The sequence below is a fragment of the Mesoplodon mirus genome, assembly GCF_964341445.2.
Source record: "Mesoplodon mirus genome assembly, chromosome: 19".
Lineage (NCBI taxonomy): Eukaryota > Metazoa > Chordata > Mammalia > Artiodactyla > Ziphiidae > Mesoplodon > Mesoplodon mirus.
Window position 1 is genome coordinate 60,441,569 of NC_138995.1, and position 19,537 is coordinate 60,461,105.

The window sequence follows — 19,537 nt, forward strand, 5'->3', positions numbered from 1 at the left end:
TAATAGTTTCACCATAATCAGAGCACAGGTTTTTTTTGGTTTTTGTTTTGTTTTTGTTTGTTTGGTTTTAAACCCACGTGGAGATAAAATTACAGCATCCATTTTAAACAAATAATATGTCCAGCTTAAGAGGGAAAAGGAAGATATTTATATTGTGGTGTCAAGGAAAAATTAATCAGTAGTCAATGTAAGAAAGAAATGGAAAATTTCATACCAGTCAAATTGAGGATTATAACCCAGGAGCCAGTCCCCCAGGGAGCTCTGAAAACTGTTCTGAGTCAGGGCGGAGGCCAGTATATATGTGGATTTGGGGAAGGGGCTACATGTAATCAAGCACACATCTGGGTAGAAGGTTTCTGCTGGTCAAAGGGAACAGACATCTTAATGGTTGTTAATGGTTTCAGTGCTTTTCTAAGTATGGGAAGATGAAAGAATTAAGGTTCATAAAAAAATTTCTCCTGAAAATATCTAACTTTCTGAAGGCCGGTTCTGCCAGTTTTCCCAGAGCAGAGAGTGCCTCATCCTGATCTCTGCCTGGAATTCCTGTCAGGGTGGCTGTAAGTCAGTGACTGTGGTGGCTAATGTCTTGATTCTTGTAGAACTGGATGGTGGGAAATATTCTTTTTTTAAAAAAATTATTTATTTATTTTATTTTTGGCTGCGTTGGGTCTTTGTTGCTGCGTGCAGGCTTTCTCTAGTTGCGGTGAGCAGGGGCTACTCTTCATTGTGGTGTGTGGCTTCTCATTGCGGTGGCTTCTCTTGTTGAAGAGCAGGGGCTCTAGGCGTGTGGGCTCAGTAGTTGTGGCACATGGGCTCAGTAGTTGTGGCTCAAGGACTCTAGAGTGCAGGCTCAGTAGTTGTGGCGCATGGGCTCAGTAGTTGTGGCTTGTGGGCTCTAGAGCACAGGCTCAGTAGTTGTGGTGCTCGGGCTTAGTTGCTCTGCGGCATGTGGGATCTTCCCGGATCAGGGCTCGAACTCGTGCCCCCTGCATTGGCAGGCGGATTCTTAACCATTGTGCCACGAGGGAAGTCCTACATACAGCTTTCTTTCCCAAGTCACGGAAAACAACAGACCTTTTTTTGCATAATTAATCAAGAAAAGCTTATTCTCACCAGCTTATTTCTTCAGCAGGGCTCAGCCGGTAATAGAGGAGATGCCTGGATAATTTAGTTACATAAGTATGACATTTTCATTACTGCTTATATTGTCTAATCATGAACATAAAATCCATAATGCTGTCCGCAGATTTTTTTTTAGTGATTACCAGAGAAACAGCAAAATGAAAAATATTTTTCTTAATATAAACTCTGGGTTCTTGTTCAATTTAACAGCAGCCGGAACCTCTTGCTTGATTTAGAGGAACATCTTTCAACACGTAATGATGTCTCTAGGATGTGACAGGATGAGACACAACACAGCCACAAATGAACATGCAGAGCCTTCAACGTCGTTCAAAGGCATGTACACTGAGGTTCCTGGGCAAGTTTGTTGTTGTCGCCATTATTATTATTTGTTTAGTATTTCTTTTTTAAAAAAATATTTATTTATTTTGGCTGCACTGGGTCTTGGTTGCAGCATGAGGGATCTAGTTCCCCCACCAGGTATCGAACCCCGGGCCCCCTGCATTGGAAGCTCAGAGTCCTAACCACTGGACAGCCAGGAACTCCAGGAAGTCCCTAGTTCAGCATTTCTAATGTTCCATTTTTCAACTATAACGTGTATTTATCATTTTTGACTTTTGCTTGGTGTTACAGTTTGTGGTGACAAGGTTGAAGCTTCCTTAACCCTGTCATTGTAGAAAAGATAAAAGGTTAAAGAATTCTCCCACTTCACATTCCAGGAAACGGCTTGCTGCCAAGACCCACCCTTCTGCATATCACTGCATGAAGACTCACACTAGGCCCCTTGTTTACCTGGGGAAAAGCCAGAGACCCTCCAAATTCCCTACGATTGCTCAATTCTTTGGCCCCGCCCACCGCACCCCGAGGCCCCGCCTCTCCTTCCCAGGCAGGGTCCCCTTGGAGACGCGGCTTCTCTCTATGACCCGCCCCATGACGGTCTTGCCCCGCCCAGGCCCCTCCCCCATACCGCCCCGCCTTTTCACTCCGCGCGCGGAATTCCACACGGACCCGGAAACGGAGAGTGTGGAGAGAGTCTCGCTGCCCAGCGTGAGTTTCTGTCTTTATAGTTTAAACTTGCGCCTCGCAGTCTCCTTTCCTCTGTACCCGGGGTCTGAGGGTCGCTGCCGACCATGAATTCCCGCCCCCGCCCCTCCACCCCGAGGAAACTCAGACGTCGCTGTGAGAGGCCGAGGGGCGCTTCCCTTTCGGTTTAAACTCTGAAGCCGGTCCCTGCCTTCGGTCACTTAGACACCGCCTTTCACCCCTCTTTCCTGCTTAAAACCCTTCAGTGACCTCACTGACCCCTCCGCCCTTTCCACACCACATAACGTTCTCTTCCGCGAGGTGGATTTATTCGCTCAGCGGCCCCCAAGCTTCGCCCTTTTCGGCCCCTGTGGCAGCTTCTGTCGCCGCGCTCCAGGCCAGGCCGCGTCCTCTCCCCGGGCCTGGGATTCTGGAGAGCCCGCCCCTCTCCTGAGACCCCCTCTCAGCCCCTCTCTCCTCAGGTCCTTCTCAGGCCGGTCCTCCTGCTCCGCAGGCCTCCCCTTCCCCTGACCCGTGTTGGGCGAGGTGACCTGGGCCAGCCATGTGACACCCATGGTTCTTCCGTCTCAAATTCCATCCCGCTGAAAATGTGCTCTTGCTGGAGGGGGGCATCTTATTCAGTCGCCATCCCGGCAAGTACGTGGGCCAGAGGGATCAGGAGAAGCTGAGACAGAGAGCGACTGAGAGAGACAGAAAACTGAGGAGAAAAGGAGGAGGGAGAACCGATGGCAACGTAGAGGGTGGGTAAGGAACTTGCGAAGAGACGGCAGCCTTGAGGAGAGTAAGCCTGGAAGGTAGCAGGTGGGTAAGAGAGCAGTTTAGAGAAAAGCGAGGTCTCCAGGGAGATGAAGGCGAGCGAAATAGGAGAGGGGCCCTCGATCAGGGGTAGCAGCGGGGCAACAGTGGTGAAGCACTTCAGACAGAGAGAGAGGGAGAGGGAGAGGGAGGGGGAGGGGGAGGGGGAGAGAGGGAGGGGGAGGGAGAGGGAGAAGGGAGAGAAGGAGAGAGAGAGAAGGGAGGGAGAGAGGGGGAGGGGGAGGGGGAGGGGGAGAGAGGGAGGGGGAGGGAGAGGGAGAAGGGAGAGAAGGAGAGAGAGAGAAGGGAGGGAGAGAGAGGGAGAGAGGGGGGAGAGGGAGAGAGAGAGAGGGAGGGAGAGGGGGAGAGAGGGAGAGAGAGGGAGGGGGAGAGGGGGAGAGAGAGGGGGAGAGAGAAGGGAGAGAGGGAGAGAGAGGGAGAGAGAAGGGAGAGAGGGAGGGAGAGGGGGAGAGAGAGAAGGGAGAGAGGGAGAGAGAGGGAGAGAGAAGGGAGAGAGGGAGAGAGGGGGAGAGGGAGAGAGAGGGGGAGAGGGAGGGAGAGAGAGGGAGGAGAGGGAGGGAGAGAGAGAGGGAAACCCACAGTAGTGGCGAAATAGGAGTGACCTGGACCCAGATGAGTCGGTTGGCTATGAATTGACTGGATATGAATGATTCAATTGTGATATATTGAATCGTGGCTTTATAGTCTACTAAATTTTAAAGCTGTTTAATTTATATAGATGAGGAGGAGAATTGCAAAATTCCACTCTATAAGGCTTGTGCATTTTATATTTATTTTTATCAGAAGAAAACTTCCATTTGCAGTCCTTCAACCAGGGGCTGGTGACTTGACTCAGTCAGTTGTGGGTCACCCCCTTCCCTTTTCCTGGCGTGGGATAGGGAGTGTGTGTGTGTGTGTGTGTGTGTGTCTGTAGCAAGAAAAAAATTGTTACTTCATAGTGCCTATTTAAAGGGACATTAAAATTCCCCCCCCTTTTTTTGTGATGGGGATTTCTTTTTTCATTGTTCTTTTTGTAGCTTGAGCATAATCTTAGTTCATTCAATGTCTGCTCTCCTATAAATAATAACCTCTGAAATTGCTTTGGTGGGCATCCTATAATCAATTCATGTCATTTTCTAAATATATATGCTTAATATTTTTTGACTTTGACCCCAGAATTGTGTAGGGTTTTTTTTGTGTGTGTGTGGTGTGTGGGCCTCTCACTGTTGTGGCCTCTCCCGTCGCGGAGCACAGGCTCTGGACACGCAGGCTCAGCAGCCATGGCTCACGGGCCCAGCCGCTCCGTGGCATGTGGGATCTTCCCGGACCGGGGCACGAACCCGTGTCCCCTGCATCGGCAGGCGGACTCTCAACCACTGCGCCACCAGGGAAGCCCGTGTAGGGTTTTTAAAAAAAAAAATTACTAATTGTTTCCGTTTTAAATTTGTTTCTGGTTTAGAGAAAGCCTGTGTGCTTTCTCCTCTTTATCTTATATATTGGAAATATTCTTTGGTAACTAGTAAAGAATTTTAGACTATTTCAGTGAGTACTGAGTAAAGATGTCAATGATCTTTTATCTTAATAGTTGAAACCTCATTTAACCTAGTTAGTCTAATATTCAGTTTTCTTTGCTTTTATGTGATCTATTAAAATAGCCATGAGCTACTAAGCAGATATTCCCCTCAAGTCCTTCTTGTCCACTCTCTGGAAAAGTTAAAGGATAAGCTGGATTGACTTGGAACCTTTTACCAACAGAGCCTATCTATTTGCGATAAAGAAATGTGCTCAACAAAACAGAAAAGCTTCAATAAACATGAAATTTAAAAAAAAAACTTGCTCAGAGCTTCTTTCACAGCTGACCCTTTTTCAGTGTTTTCCTCACGAGTAGGTATGTTTTTGCAATTATGTATTTTTAAACTGCTTTGCTGTGATTTTCTGGAAAAGAAAAATTAAATGCTCAGTATCAGTGTGATCAGACCTTGAAAGAGAAGTTTCCTTTGAAACTTCTTGAAAGAGACATTTCCTTTGCTCAGGCACATGAAAGATGGTCCCGGTATTTTAAGTGGGAACGTTAATAAGGACAAACTCTGCCCACTGGCCCTTCAAGCGACCTTTTCAGAATTCAGTTCCACCTGCTTCTGTTCACTCAACTCAGACCTTCTCAGAAATGTCTCCCGTCTGGGCCTCAGGGAGCCCACTTGTAACATGGAGATGAGAGACTAGACCAGAAACTCTGAGGCTGAGCAACACTGACGCCTGAACTGATTGGCCAGATTGGGTGTGTGTCTGTGTGTGGCGGTTCTTCTTGGAGGGAGTGTCCGCTTGTAATTAGAATATTAAGTGGGTCCCAGGCCTTCCAACGTGAAAAACTAAAAGAAAAACAGTAGGATGGAGGCAGGAACATAGGCTCCAAGTCGGAGACCATCATCAGGTGTCTTCTATGAATAAGGATAAATGAGAAGGGAGGGTTTGTCACTTCTGGCACTCAGACCTCCACTGGCTTCCATACGTCTTCAGGGCAAAATCCCGAGTCCTCACGGTGGCTACACAGCTCTTTAGTCATCCTCAGGGCCCTGCCATTGTGTCCAGCCTCATCCTTTTCTTGTGGTTCACTGTGCCCCAGTCACATTCAGCGTTTCTCTGTTCCCAAACACCAACACCTTTTCTATCTCAGATCTTAGTTCCTGCTTCACGCTTTGTCCCTAAATCGTCTCTGCTCTGGCCCTTTCTCCTCCTTCAGGTCTCGGCCAGAGATACTCCCCATCTTCTCCAGCCAATCATCTAAATTTCCCTTCACCAGTCATTCTCTGTCTCATTACCCAGGTTGTACTGCTTCCACATCAAGCTCCTCTGTAAGAAATGCTCTGCCCCCTTGATTATTTTGGGTCATTTTCCCCGCCACTGGAGGGTGCATTTTCTCCATCTTCTTCCCAGGACACCTGCAGCACTTTACTCTGGGAGTGTTTAGATGCTGGGGACGGGGTTGGGCAGAGTACTCCTCAGGGAAAACCAAGGGGCTAGAGCAGATGATGAGGCTATAGCTCCCATATTTGTTCTGGAAATTCCAGCTCCGACTGAACTAAAGTGTCACTGCTGTGTTCTTCTGCGTCACTGCTCACTGTGGCCCCCAGGTCTTCCAAATTCTGCACATCGAGGGGCTAGTTACCATCTTGGACAGGAGCCTTGCCTTCCAGCAGTTCATCTGCTCAGCATCAGGGATACTGATTACACTTTGGTAAGGATGGGGAGAAGCTTAGGACCTGTGGTGTGGGCATGAAGGAGGCCCCCCCTTAAAAAGCTAGGGCAGGGCTTCCCTGGTGGCGCACTGGTTGAGAGTCCGCCTGCCGATGCAGGGGACACGGGTTCATGCCCCGGTCCGGGAAGATCCCACATGCCACGGAGCGGCTGGGCCCGTGAGCCATGGCCGCTGAGCCTGCGCGTCTGGAGCCTGTGCTCCGCAACGGGAGAGGCCACAACAGTGAGAGGCCCGCATACCGCAAAAAGAAAAAAAAAAAAAAATACCATAACGAAAATCTGACTGTTGGAAGAGATCAGCATAGTAGAAGCGATGCAGGAAATAAGCCTATTGAAAATAGGCATGGATCAAGCTTTCAAGATGAACTGCAGATACTTCAAACTGAAGGGAAAATTTTTTTAATGTAATCAGGCTGTGAGGACTGTCAACAGTATTGCCTCAGTTTCCCCACTTCGAAGAACTCCTAGTGGCTGTACCAGCATTTCTAATATATAGAATGATCGTTCACTACTGACACAAGACCAAGAAGCACACAGGGAAAAACCTTACAAGTGTAATGAGTGTGATGTAGCCTTTCTTCAGGGCTCAGACCTCACTAGACATCAAAGAATCCATACAGGAGGGAAACCATGTAAATGGTGTACGTGGCCGGGCCTTCAGTCAGAGGACTCACTCTGCACATCATTGGAGCATCCACACTAGAGTGAAACCTTACACATGTAATGAGTGTGGTAAAGTGTATCGTCTGTTGGACCCTCAGAAAAGTCAACCTGGAGGAAAGCCACACAAATGTGGGAGTCACGGCATAGCTTCGGTTCTGTGTTCAGACCTGGTTCACCAACCATCAGGTAATTAATCCCGAATCGGAACCTTACCAGCGTACTGAATGTCACAAGCGTTTGGAAAGCGTTCACACCTTGCAGAGCATGAGCAAGCTCATACAGGGGAGAAGCCGTACAAGTGCAATGCGTGTGGCAGACGCGTCACGGTGCATTCAGGCCTAAAAAGACATCAGGTGATCCCTACTCACGGGAGACCTTACAAATGTAATAAATGTGGCGAGGCTTTTGTCAGGCCTTTACATCTTAGGCTTCCTGAGAAAATTCATGCTAGATAGAAGCTGTATAAATGTAATGAGTGTGTCAAGGCTTTTAGACAATGGTCTGAACTCAGGATTCAGTAAAGAGTTCATTCTGGAGAGAATGCTTACAAGTGACACGAGTGTGTAAAACCTTTACTCAGGGCTCACATCTCACCAGTCATCGGATAATCCATACTGGAGAGACCCTTACAAGTGCACGGAATGTGGCTAGGCTTTTAGGTACTGTCTTAAGCTCAGGGTTTACTGAATACTTTATACTTACAAATGCTATGAATATGGCAGTTTTAAAACTTATTGCTCACTCTTTAGGTATGTAAGAATATATATCCTGGAGACAAACCACACAGATGTAATGTTTGTGGGAAGGATTTTACCCAAACGTCAAAGGTTGGGGAACATAGTGGAGCGATCCCTTACAGATGCAATGGGAGTGGCAAAAGTTTCACCTTGAGTTGAAGTAGGCAACAAGAGTCCATACTGAAGAGAAGTCCTGGAAATGTATGGGCAGGCGCTTTCTCCAGGCTTCAGAGTGCACTAGACTTCAGAATATACGTCTTTCACAGAAACCACACAAGAGTAATGTGCATGCTAAAGCTTTAACCCAGAGATCAGGACTGTGGAACAGGAGAGGATTTATATTGGAGAGCAAGCTTTCAAAGGTAATGAATGTTGTAAAGTTTTTCATCAAATATTCACACCTTGGGTGTAATGAGGTAATTCATGCAGATCAGAAACTGTACACATGTACTGAATGTGGAAACACCTTTAAGAAAACAGTATGTCCTGAAGATTCACCAAAAAATTCATACTGGGGAGAAAGGTGACGAATTTGGTAATTTCCCCCCTTGGTGTCCATACGTTTGTTCTCTACATCTGTGTCTCAATTTCTGCTCTGAAAACCAGTTCACCTGTACCATTCTTCTAGGTTCCACATATATGCGTTAATATACGATATTTGTTTTTCTCTTTCTGACTTACTTCACTCTGTATGACAGTTTCTAGATCCATCCACGTCTCTACAAATGACCCAGTTTCATTCCTTTTTATGGCTGAGTAATATTCCATTGTATATATGTACCACATCTTCTTTATCCATTCGTCTGTCGATGGGCATTTAGGTTGCTTCCATGACCTGGCTATTGTAAATAGTGCGGCAGTGAACATTGGGGTGCATGTGTCTATTTGAATTGTGGTTTTCTCTGGGTATATGCCCAGTAGTGGGATTGTTGGATCATATGGTAATTCTATTTTTAGTTTTTTAAGGAACCTCCATACTGTTCTCCATAGCAGCTGTATCAGTTTACATTCCCACCAACAGGGCAAGAGGGTCCCCTTTTCTCCCTCTCCAGCATTTGTTGTTTGTAGCTTTTCTGATGAAGCCCATTCTAACTGGTGTGAGGTGATACCTCATTGAAGTTTTGATTTGCATTTCTCTAATAATTGGTGATTTTGAGCAGCTTTTCATATGCTTCTTGGCCATCTTTATGTCTTCTTTGGAGAAATGTCTATTTAGGTCTTCTGCCCATTTTTGGATTGGATTGTTTTTTTAATATCGAGCTGCATGAGCTGTTTATATATTTTGGAGATTAATCCTTTGTCCCTTGATTCGTTTGCAAATATTTTCTCCCATTCTGAGGGCTGTCTTTTCGTCTTGTTTATGGTTTCCTTTGCTGTGCAAAAGCTTTTAAGTTTCATTAGGTCCCATTTGTTTATTTTTGGTTTTGTTTCCATTTCTCTAGGAGGTGGATCAAAACAGATCTTGCTGTGATTTCCGTCAAAGAAAGTTCTTCCTATGTTTTCCTCTAAGAGTTTTATAGTGTCCGGTCTTACATTGAGGTCTCGAATACATTTTGACTTTATTTTTGTGTATGGTGTTAGGGAGTGTTCTAATTTCATTCTTTTACATGTAGCTGTCCAGTTTTCCCAGCACCACTTATTGAAAAGACTGTGTTTTCTCCATTGTATATCCTTGCCTCCTTTGTCATAGATTAGTTGACCATAGTTGCATGAGTTTACCTCTGGGCTTTCTATCTTGTTCCATTGATCTATGTTTCTGTGTTTGTGCCAGTAGCATATTGTCTTGATTACTGTAGCTTTGTAGTATGATCTGAAGTCAGAGAGTCTGATTCCTCCAGCTCCGTTTTTTTCTCTCAAGACTGCTTTGGCTATTCGGGGTCTTCTGTGTCTCCATACGAATTTTAAGATTTTTTGGTTCTAGTTCCGTAAAAAATGCCATTGATAATTTGATAGGGATTGCATTGAATCTGCAGGTTGCTTTGGGTAGTAGAGTCATTTTCACAATATTGATTCTTCCAATCCAAGAACATGGTATATCTCTCCATCTGTTGGTATCATCTTTAATTTCTTTCATCAGTGTCTTATAGTTTTCTGCATACAGGTCTTTTGTCTCCCTAGGTAGGTTTATTCCTAGGTCTTTTATTCTTTTTGTTGCAGTGGTAAATGGGAGTGTTTCCTTAATTTCTCTTTCAGATATTTCATCATTAGTGTATAGGAATGCAAGAGATTTCTTTGCATTAATTTTTTATACTGCAACTTTACCAGATTCATTGATTAGCTCTAGTAGTTTTCTGGTGGCATCTTTAGGATTCTCTATGTATAGTATCATGTCATCTGCAAACAGTGACAGTTTTACTTCTTCATTTCCAATTTGTATTTCTTTTTCTTCTCTGGTTGCCATGGCGAAGACTGTCAACCACTGTGCCACCATGGAAGCCCTTTTTTGGTAGTTTTGATAGTGGGTTCTCTGTTTTATTTTTTTCAATTAACCCTATGATCTTTGGGACTGTAAATATTCACGCGACGGGAGTAACCGGAGCAAGCAGCTCATTGCACAAGGAAGGCAACATTTCCAATACTCTGTTAGATGTAACTAGGTGAAGTCAAGAGCAACGAAATACAAAGCACTGGAGGTCTGTTCTCAGGAGAAGAGCTGGATTCAAGAAAAGGGTCCCTTGTCATTCCTGCCCCCACAGAACAGGGCCCTCACTACAGCTGCCCAGCAGAACTGCACATTTGCCGTGGACCCGAGACTACTGGGTACCTCTTTTCTTTTTTTCTTCTAAATGAGAGTGTTTATTGAGATTTTATTTCTCTGTTCCACTGTAATGTGTTATGAGTAGGGAGAGCTCCACACGGGGCTCTGAATTCAGAGGAATCTCATGAGATTATTATGAAATTCTCATTTGTGATTGAACTCATGTCTAGGGCGAAATGTTTTTTCTTTCCTCTCGGACCGGGGTAAATATATTTTGTGTGAACAAAGGACAGACAAATTATTTCTGATAGAAGCTGCACTAACATATATTGTAATATTATTTCCAATCATTTATCACCATCCTGTGAGATCATATATGTCTGCCCTTTGATATCAAACTTGGCCACTTGACTTAGGCAACCAACCCTTCCTTCCCTTTGAGAGGACTGCACTTCCCTGACCATTTTGTGCAAGAATGGCTTTGTGAGTTCCTGGTGTGAGTAGAATGGCATGTTTCAACTTTAAATGGAAGCTTTCAAAACCTTTGTTTGCTTTTTTGAACCTTCTCTTCCTGCTGCAAGAATGGTAGATCCCAGATACACTGGAATTTTACCCTGAATCCCAGAATCAAGTTAGAGAAACAAGCAAGAGGTGAATAATGATAGATATCATATGAGCAAGAAATAAATGTTTGTTGTTATAAAGCCAGTAAGAATTCAGAGATATTTGTTACCACAGGAAAACTTGTAGAAAGCTGACTGGTACACTTTCAATGACCTTTTGTTTTTCCTTACCCACCGTAACCACCCAAGGTTTAGGTTACAGAAGGGAATTCATTATTCCCAGTCATTGTTCCACCTTTGAAATCTTGATTTCAAGATCCCCTTCCTAAATATTACCCTCATTCCTTCCATCATATATTCACTGTTTGCATTAGAATATCCATTTAATTTTAATTCATCTAGAAATATATTACCTTTCATTGTCTAACTACCTTTAATGGATTGTGTGTTCTCAGTTTTAACATGTTTAGCTGGTTTATCGTATCAGATATTTGTAACAACCTCAAGAAACTTGCCCTCTCACTGTGATGCCTTCACCTACCTAAACAAGCCTCAGAACTGGATGAGCTCAGTTAAGACTTAAGTCCCGTTACAAGCAGGAAGTTCACACTGAGGGCCAAAAAGCCCAAGAAAACAAAAAAAATGAAAGAGCCCTTAGGCTTTTAGGTGTTTTGTTAAATTGCTATCCCTTCTCCAAGGGTGCTCTTTTTAATTTCTCCTGCTATAGTAGCAAATGATAAATTTGATACGTTCTGTTTTCATTTTTATTCAATTCAGAATACATTCTAATTTCCTTTCTAATTTCTCCTCTGTCACAGGGTTGGTCACAAGTCGGTCATTATATTTCAGATATTTGATTTTCCAGATATTTTTGTTAATGATTTCTGTTTTAATTCCATTGTGGTCATAGAGATATTTTGTATAGGATTCTTGTAAAGTTTATCCAGACTTGTTTCATGGGCCAGGATGTGGTTTGTCTTGGTAAAGTACTATGTGCACTTTGAAAGATTGCTTAAAATTCTCGTTAGCTGGATTGTTCTTATAAAGGAGAAACTCAGTTTCCCTCCTCTTGTGGAGAGAAAGATCCAGTCCATCCTACTGTGTTTCTTTTCTCTGTTTCCTTTATGCTCACACTATTACCACCTTCACTCTGAACACTTCACTTCTCACACTTTTGGTCACCAAATGTGGAAGTTTTTCCCCACAACAAGCAATTCTCTGCAACACCAACTAGGTGTTTTTCACTTAAACTCAATTCTGACACTATCTACCTGGAGAGAGCATCACATCCCACAGATTAGGGCTCAGCCCACAACACTGCCCCAGCCCCCACCCGACACACTTCAGACCCCAGTCACAGGTCCAGGTCATCACCTTTGCTTCAGACCAAGTAGCTATAGATGGTAGATTCCAACAAGCCTCTCCTGGGATCAATTAATTTGCTAGAGCTGCTCACAAAACTCAGGGAAACACATTCACCAGTTTCCTAAAGGATATGATAAAGGATACAGTTGAAGAGACACATAGGGTGAGATCTGGGAGGTACCCCAGCGCAGGTGCTTCTGTCTTCATGGCGTTGGGGTGCATCACCCTCCCCATGTGGATGTGTTCTCCAGTCTGCAGCTCTCTGAACCTCCTACTGTTGGGATTTTATGGAGGCTTCCTCGTGTAGGTATAATGAATTTTTAGGGGTAGGGCTGAAAATTCCAAGCTTCTAATCCTGGCTTGGTCTTTCTGCTGACCAAGCTCCCCTTATAGGATGGAGCCACCCAGAGTCACCTCAATAGAACAAAAGATGCTCCTGGTGCTCTTACCACTTAGAGAATCACAAGGGTTTTAGGAGCTCTGTGCCAGGAGCCAGGACCAGAGATCAATATATATATTTTCTATTATCTCACAGTTCTATAAATCTCCATTTCATTGATTAATGGTATTGTTAGAATCTTCCAGGAACTTACCGATTTTCTGTCTGTTCTTCTACTGTTATCGACAGAGGAAGCGTGGAAATCGCTGACCATGAGTGTGGGTTTATTTATTTCTCCTTGCAATCTTGTCAGTTTTCTCCGAGGGTTTTGAAGTTCTGCTGCTGGGTGCATAGTTTTTATGACTGTCATGTCATTCTGATGAACTTAATCCCTTTATGATTATGAACTAGATTTCATTACCCCTGGTCTTATTCTCTCCTTAATCTCCTTTAATCTTACAATAGCCACTCTATTTTGAATAGTGTTGATATGGTTTACCTTTTTTCCATGCTTTTATTTTGAATTTTATTAAATTCATCTCTCTTTTAAAAATCTAGCTGTCAATGTCTGCCTTTCAATTGGGGTCTTTAGGCCATTTGGTTTGAAAGAGATAATTATATAGTTAGATTTAAATTATTATCATGCTATTGGTTTTATGTTGTCTGCTTTGTATTTTCCACCGTTTCCCCTCTTTTTCTGTCTTCTGTAAAATAACTGAATTTTTTCTTGGGTTTGTTTAAACTCCTTTTTCGGTTCATCACTGTTAGCTGTAACAATATTTAAGTGTTTGCTCTAGGGGTTTTACTATACAGCTTACCACAGTCTACATTCAAGGACTTTCACACTACTTTCTATAGAGCATCCAACCCTTACACATGTATACTTCCAGTTCTCCAGTCCTGCCCTTTGTGTGATCATTCTCATAGATTTTACTTTGACATATACTATAAACCCAAACTAGATGGTTAAGTTTTTTAAACAATTATATTTTAAAGACACTTAAAAATAAGCAATGTCTGGCTTATGTATTTACCGTGTAGTTGCTGTCTCTGGTGGCCTTCATTCCTTTGTGTAGGTCATGGCTCGGCAACCTACAGAACAGGAGCCAAATACAACCTACCATCTGTTTTTAAATGCTGCATCAGTGTAATTAGAATACACTTATGTTTACATACCATGGATCTAATAAGGGCAGAGTAGAATAGTTGTAACAGAATCAGTATGGCTTACAAAGAATAAAATATTTGCTGTGTGCCCCTTTACAAAAAAGTTTGCTGACTTCTCATGGAGTGTCACATTTCGATTTCGTATCTCAATTACTATAAAATTTTGGACATAACGCATACGGAAAAGTCAATCTGGTACTCAGGTATTAGGCAGCGGTGACACATGAATTACTCTTTTTTTAAAAAAAATTATTTTATTGAAGTATAGTTGATTGATAATGTTAATTTCTGCTGTACAGCACAGTGATTCCGTTATACATGTATATATTCTTTTTCATATTCTTTTCTATTATGATTTATCACAGGGTGTTGAATATAGTTCCCAGTGCTACACAGTAGGACCTTGTTGTTTATCCAATCTATATATAATAATTTGCATCTACTAACCCCCCACAACTACAAGTCTGTTCGCTATGTCTGTGAGTCTGTTTCTGTTTTGGAGATAAGTTCATTTGTGTCATATTTTATATTCCACATATAAGTGATAGCATATGGTATTTGTCTTTCTGACTAACTTAGTATGATGATCGCTAGGTCGATCCATGTTGTTGCGACACAGGATTGCTCTTACTTGGAAAAGTAAAACTGGAAATAATTGGCAGTCAGTAGGTCTTGTACTCATTCAGGGGAAATACAAGTGATATGAGATTGTGTTGCAATTTGATTCGAAAGTACAATGTCTTATTATACGTTAAAATATTTTGATGACATTGACACTGAAGGTACAACTGAGGCTTAAAAGCGTCCACTTACTTTACTTGTCATGCCTTCATAAGTGGAACTAGCAACATACCCCTACATAGCTACAGGGGTCGATACAGGAAACGTGTGTATATAACTAGTCCTGGGATCAAATCTCTCAGGCAGTTTTGACAAATGATATTAACTATCTTTCCATTAATTCATTATACTGCCCCATCCCCATGTCTTCTCGGCAATACTGAGGATGCTTTAAAGAAACATGTCTGTGTGTCCTTCAAACAGGTAATCATGATTTTGGATCCATTACTTATATCTTAAGCTCTCTAGGGAATTATATCATTTTTAAAACGAAGACTCAACATGCAGAAGTATACACAGCCTATTTATATAGGGTGGCTTTTTAAGTCCTGAAAAATAAAAAAAATTCTAACTCCAAGAAGTCCCAAATTTTAAATGTCTCCAATAGAAAATTAATATCACACCTCACCAAGCCACACAATAATTATGGCTATTCCTCAGTCACTGTAAATATGTGCCCATCCTGGCAATTTTCTCCTCCTGTTTCCTTCACCGAATTGCCCTTCCGCATTTGTATTTGTATGACACACTCAGGGCCACCGCAGTGACCAATGAGCTTGATCCTTGTAGAACAGGAATGGCACGGCAACATTTTTGTCCTTACAGGTGTTAGTATGAAATAGCCCATTCCAAGGGTTCTGTGTTTCACATAGTTTGTAATCCCTACGCAGACAGATCCAGCTCTTGTTTCCTTAAGCTGCTTAAATTAACTCTAATTGCAGGAATGTTCCTGGGTCCAAACACCACCCCACATCAAGCCCCCACCGAGACTGCAGTTCCCAGACCAACAGAAGTATCCCACACTACTTTAAGCTTTTACCTTAAAACTGTTACAAACTGTTAAACCAAGGAGGAAGCAATGGTGCAACACAAGACCCTCAAGCATTTCTAGACCCAGACAGGATCAAACGGAGGAACGTGCAGCGCCCGCCCCGCCCTCTCACGGTCCAGGCGCTGGCCTGGGCCCCACGCCCCGCTCCTCGCCCTGGCGCTCTGCTCAGGCTCCGCCCCTCCCCGTGGCGCTCTGCTCAGGCCCCGCCCCTCCCCGTGACACTCTGCTCAGGCCCCGCCCCCAGCCGCCTCTGGCGTCTCGTCTCCATGGTCGCGTAGTTTGCTGCAGATCCCGAAGCGGAGAACGCGGAGCTGCGGTCGCGGTGGGGAGTGTGAGTTAACCGTTTTTTTACTAGTTTAACCTGCGCCCGGTGGTCCCCTCTCCGTATCCGAGGTCTGGGGTCGCTACGGACCTTAAAATATCCGCTCCCGCACCCCAAGTTAATTCAGTTGTGGCCGTGAGAAGCCTGGGGTCTGATTTCCCTTCGGTGTAAAATCCAGAGGTAATACATATAATGCACGAAATACGTAGTAACTTATAGAAAAAGGAAGTCATTTTAATACCGACATGGTACTTAATTTTCTAAGTGTCCCGTACCAAATGTTCAGGAAATAATTTAAGTAGAATTTCAGCTTTGGGTGCTGATAGTGGAGCTTCTTCCTTGAGTCTTAGGTGTGTTATTCTCCTTTTCTGGTTTACAAGACCAGGGTAAAAGACTCTTCATTTTAGGAGATTATTTTCAGTGATGCTAGTTACTGGTATTAGAGCTAGAATTTAAAAGAAACAAAATGGATGCTTGTTCGATAATAACGGGTGCTCTAGGGTTTGTCCTCCAATTCATGTGTCGTTAGGTCTGCCACTAGTACTCAAAATAGGCATTGGCTGAGGGGTCGGAATGTTATGCTTTGTTGTTTCAATGTATGGAGTACTGGGTAAATGCTAGGATTAAGACTGAAAAAATTAGAGCTAGTACTCCTGTAAGTTTTTTGGGAATTGATCGTAGAATTGCGTACGCGAATAAGAAGTATCATTCTGGCTTGATATGTGGTGGTGTATTAAGGGGATTTGCTGGGATGTAGTTGTCTGGGTCTCCTAGCAGGTCAGATGAGAATAATACTAAGATTAGAATCAGTGATAGGACACCTAGGATGTCTTTGTATAGTAGGGGTGAGATGGGATTTTGTCTATGTCATATGAGGTTCTTGTGGGGTTATTAGAGCCCATTTCTGGAAGGAATAAGGGAACAGTTGCTAGTGCTGCAACGAGGAGGGTAACATGGAAGGCAAAGAACTGTGTTAGAGTTGCTTTGTCTACTGAAAAACCGCCTCAGATTCATTCCACAAGGCTTGTGCCGATATAGGGAATTGCTGAGAGAAGATTGGTAGTAACTGTTGCTCCTCAGAACGCTGTTTGTCCTCAAGGTAAGACATAGCCTATGAATGCTGTGGCTATACCTGTAAATAGTAAAATGATTCCAGTATTTCATGTTTCAGAAAAGGTATAGGATCTGTAGTATAAGCCTCGTCCTACATGAATGAATTGGCAAATAAAAAACATGGAAGCTCCATTTGCATGTAGGTACCAGATGATTCTAGTTTACATCTTGGCAGATATGTGTTACTCATAAAAATGCAGTTATTATATCTGATGTATGATGTATTGCTAGGAATAAGCCTGTCAAGATGTGTAGAACTAAACAAATGCCTAACAGAGAACCAAAGGTCCATCGTGATGAGATGTTTGATGCAGCTGGAAGATCAATGACTGCATTGTTGATAATTTTTATTAGTGGGTGTGATTTTCAGATGTTGGTCATTAGTGTTCTTATAGTCGAAATAGTGATGATTTTTCATGTCATTGGCCATGGTTAGATTCCATGTAAGAATAATGGTAACATACATTGTATTTAAGTACTATTTTTATAATTAGTTTTGTGGGGTTTTCTTCTAAACCTTCACCTATTTATGGTGGACTTGGGTTGATTGTGGGTGGTGGTATTGGTTGTGGAATTTTGTTGAATTTTGGTGGTTCGCTTTTGGGTTTAATGGTGTTTTTAATTTCTTTAGGGAGAATGTTAGTAGTATTTGGTTATACAACAGCTGTGGCCACTGAGAAGTATCCTGAAATTTGAGTTTCTAACAAAACTGTTTTAGGTATATTTCTTTCGGCATTAATGATAGAATTTACAATAGAAAATTGATAAAGTGATAGAATTTTCTGTGCTTTAAAGGACAAGGAAGTAGAAATGGTATTTGTTCAATGGACTGGGGGACTGAGTAATTTATGATTCAGGTGATTCTGGATTTTTTAGTGAGGAGGCTATAGATATTGCGGCGTTGTATAGTTATGGTAGTTGATTCAAGGTAAATGTTACTGGTTGGTCATTGCTTATAGTTATTATAGAGGTTACTCATGGTAATTAAATACTATTATGCTTAGGGTAAGGATAATGAGGAATGAAAGGAAGTATAGTTTGATTAGGCCTCTTTGGTCCGGTACAAGTGTAGAAAATTTTATTTGAATAAGAGAAGTGGGTTTTGGTAAGATATTTTCTAATCAAATTAAATCCAGTAGGGAAGATGCTGACTTTTGGCTTGCTGAAAGTGGTGTATAATAGTGGGAAAATATCCTAAGAGTTTTGAGGTTTTGAAGAAGTTTGAGGGATAATTAAGTTTTAAATTTTATGCAGCAAGGTTGATTTCAGGTGCTAGAATAAAGCCTAGGATGGTTACGGCAAGAGCAGTTGGTTTCAATTAAGGAGGCACAGTTATTTGTGGGATTGTTGTTGGGGGAATGTTGTTGGAGATAAGAAATCCGGAGAAACTGCTTCCAGCTAATAGACATCTGATAGAGTTGATTAGGAGTGGGTTGTCTTCGTTAATTGAAGTTAATTGGACAAGCAAGGTCGTCCTCGGGGTGGGAGGAAAATAACGTGAGTGTGTGCTATGCACAGCTGTGAGGGATGTGGCGCCGGGGGTTATTAAGAGGGCTCAGGTGTTGGTATACAGCGTGTTAGCAGATTCAATAATGAGATCTTTAGAACAGAAGCCCGTGAGGAGTGGTATCCTGTTAACGTGAGACTTCCAATAATGAGGGCTGTTGTGGTGAAAGGCATTGCTTTACGTAGGCCTCCTATTTTTCGAATGTCTTATCTATCATTTAGGCTGAATAATCGATCCAGAGCATATGAATAGTATATCCTTGAAACAGGCGTGTGTGCAAATGTGGAGAAATGCTAGATGAGGCTGGTTAATGCCGACTGTTACTATTATAAGGCCTAGTTGACTCGAAGTGGAGAAAGCAACAATTTTTTTAATGTCACTTTGGGTAAGAGCACATGTTGCTGTAAATAATGTGGTGATAGCTCCGAAACAGAATGTTATTGTTTGGATGAATGTATTCTTTTCTATCAAAGGGTAAAAGCGGACTAGTAGGAAGATGCCTGCAACAACTATGGTGCTTGAGTGGGCTAGGGCTGAGATGGCAGTAGGACCCTCTTGCTGAGGGAGGTCATGGGTGGAGGCCAGTTGGGGCGGGTTTTCCGGTTGCGGCGAATACAAGTCCTGTCGGGTGGATTTGGGTGATTTAGGTTAAGTATAAAGATTTGTTGAATAGAGGTCATGCTGTTGATACAACGAATCCAGTGTCTCCAGTGTGTTGTATAAAATTGTTTGAAGAGCGGCCGTATTTGCATCTGCTCTGTCACGTCACCACCCAGTAAGTAGAAAAGACATAATTCTGGCTCCTTCCCATCCAGTGAAAAGTTGGAGAAGATTGGTAGTGGGAACACGAATTAGTATTGTGGGAATTCCCTGGCAGTCCAGTGGTTAGGACTGCATGCTTTCACTGCCGAGGGCCTGGGTTCCATCCCTGGTCGGGGAAAAGAATTAGTATTGTGATAAGAAACAGGAGTAAATATTTGAAAAATTGATTAGTATTAGGATCTGAGTGCATGTATCATATTGAAAATTCTATACTAGATCACGTGATAAATTAGTGCTACTGCACAAACATTGAGAAATAATCTATTGTGAAGCTAAGTGATAATTTTAAGGTTTGGATTGTGATTCGGTGTCA

General features: G+C 42.9%; 1 long non-coding RNA gene across 2 annotated transcripts in view; it reads left to right on the forward strand.

The window, feature by feature from the left end:
- The first annotated feature begins 2,084 nt into the window (after window positions 1–2,084).
- Window positions 2,085–19,537, forward strand: part of LOC309794931 — a 37,211-nt gene continuing 19,758 nt past the window's right edge. For both annotated transcript variants that reach the window (XR_014292201.1, XR_014292202.1), the window contains exon 1: window positions 2,085–2,169. This is a non-coding gene — a long non-coding RNA (uncharacterized lncRNA). The remainder of the gene's footprint in view (window positions 2,170–19,537) is intronic.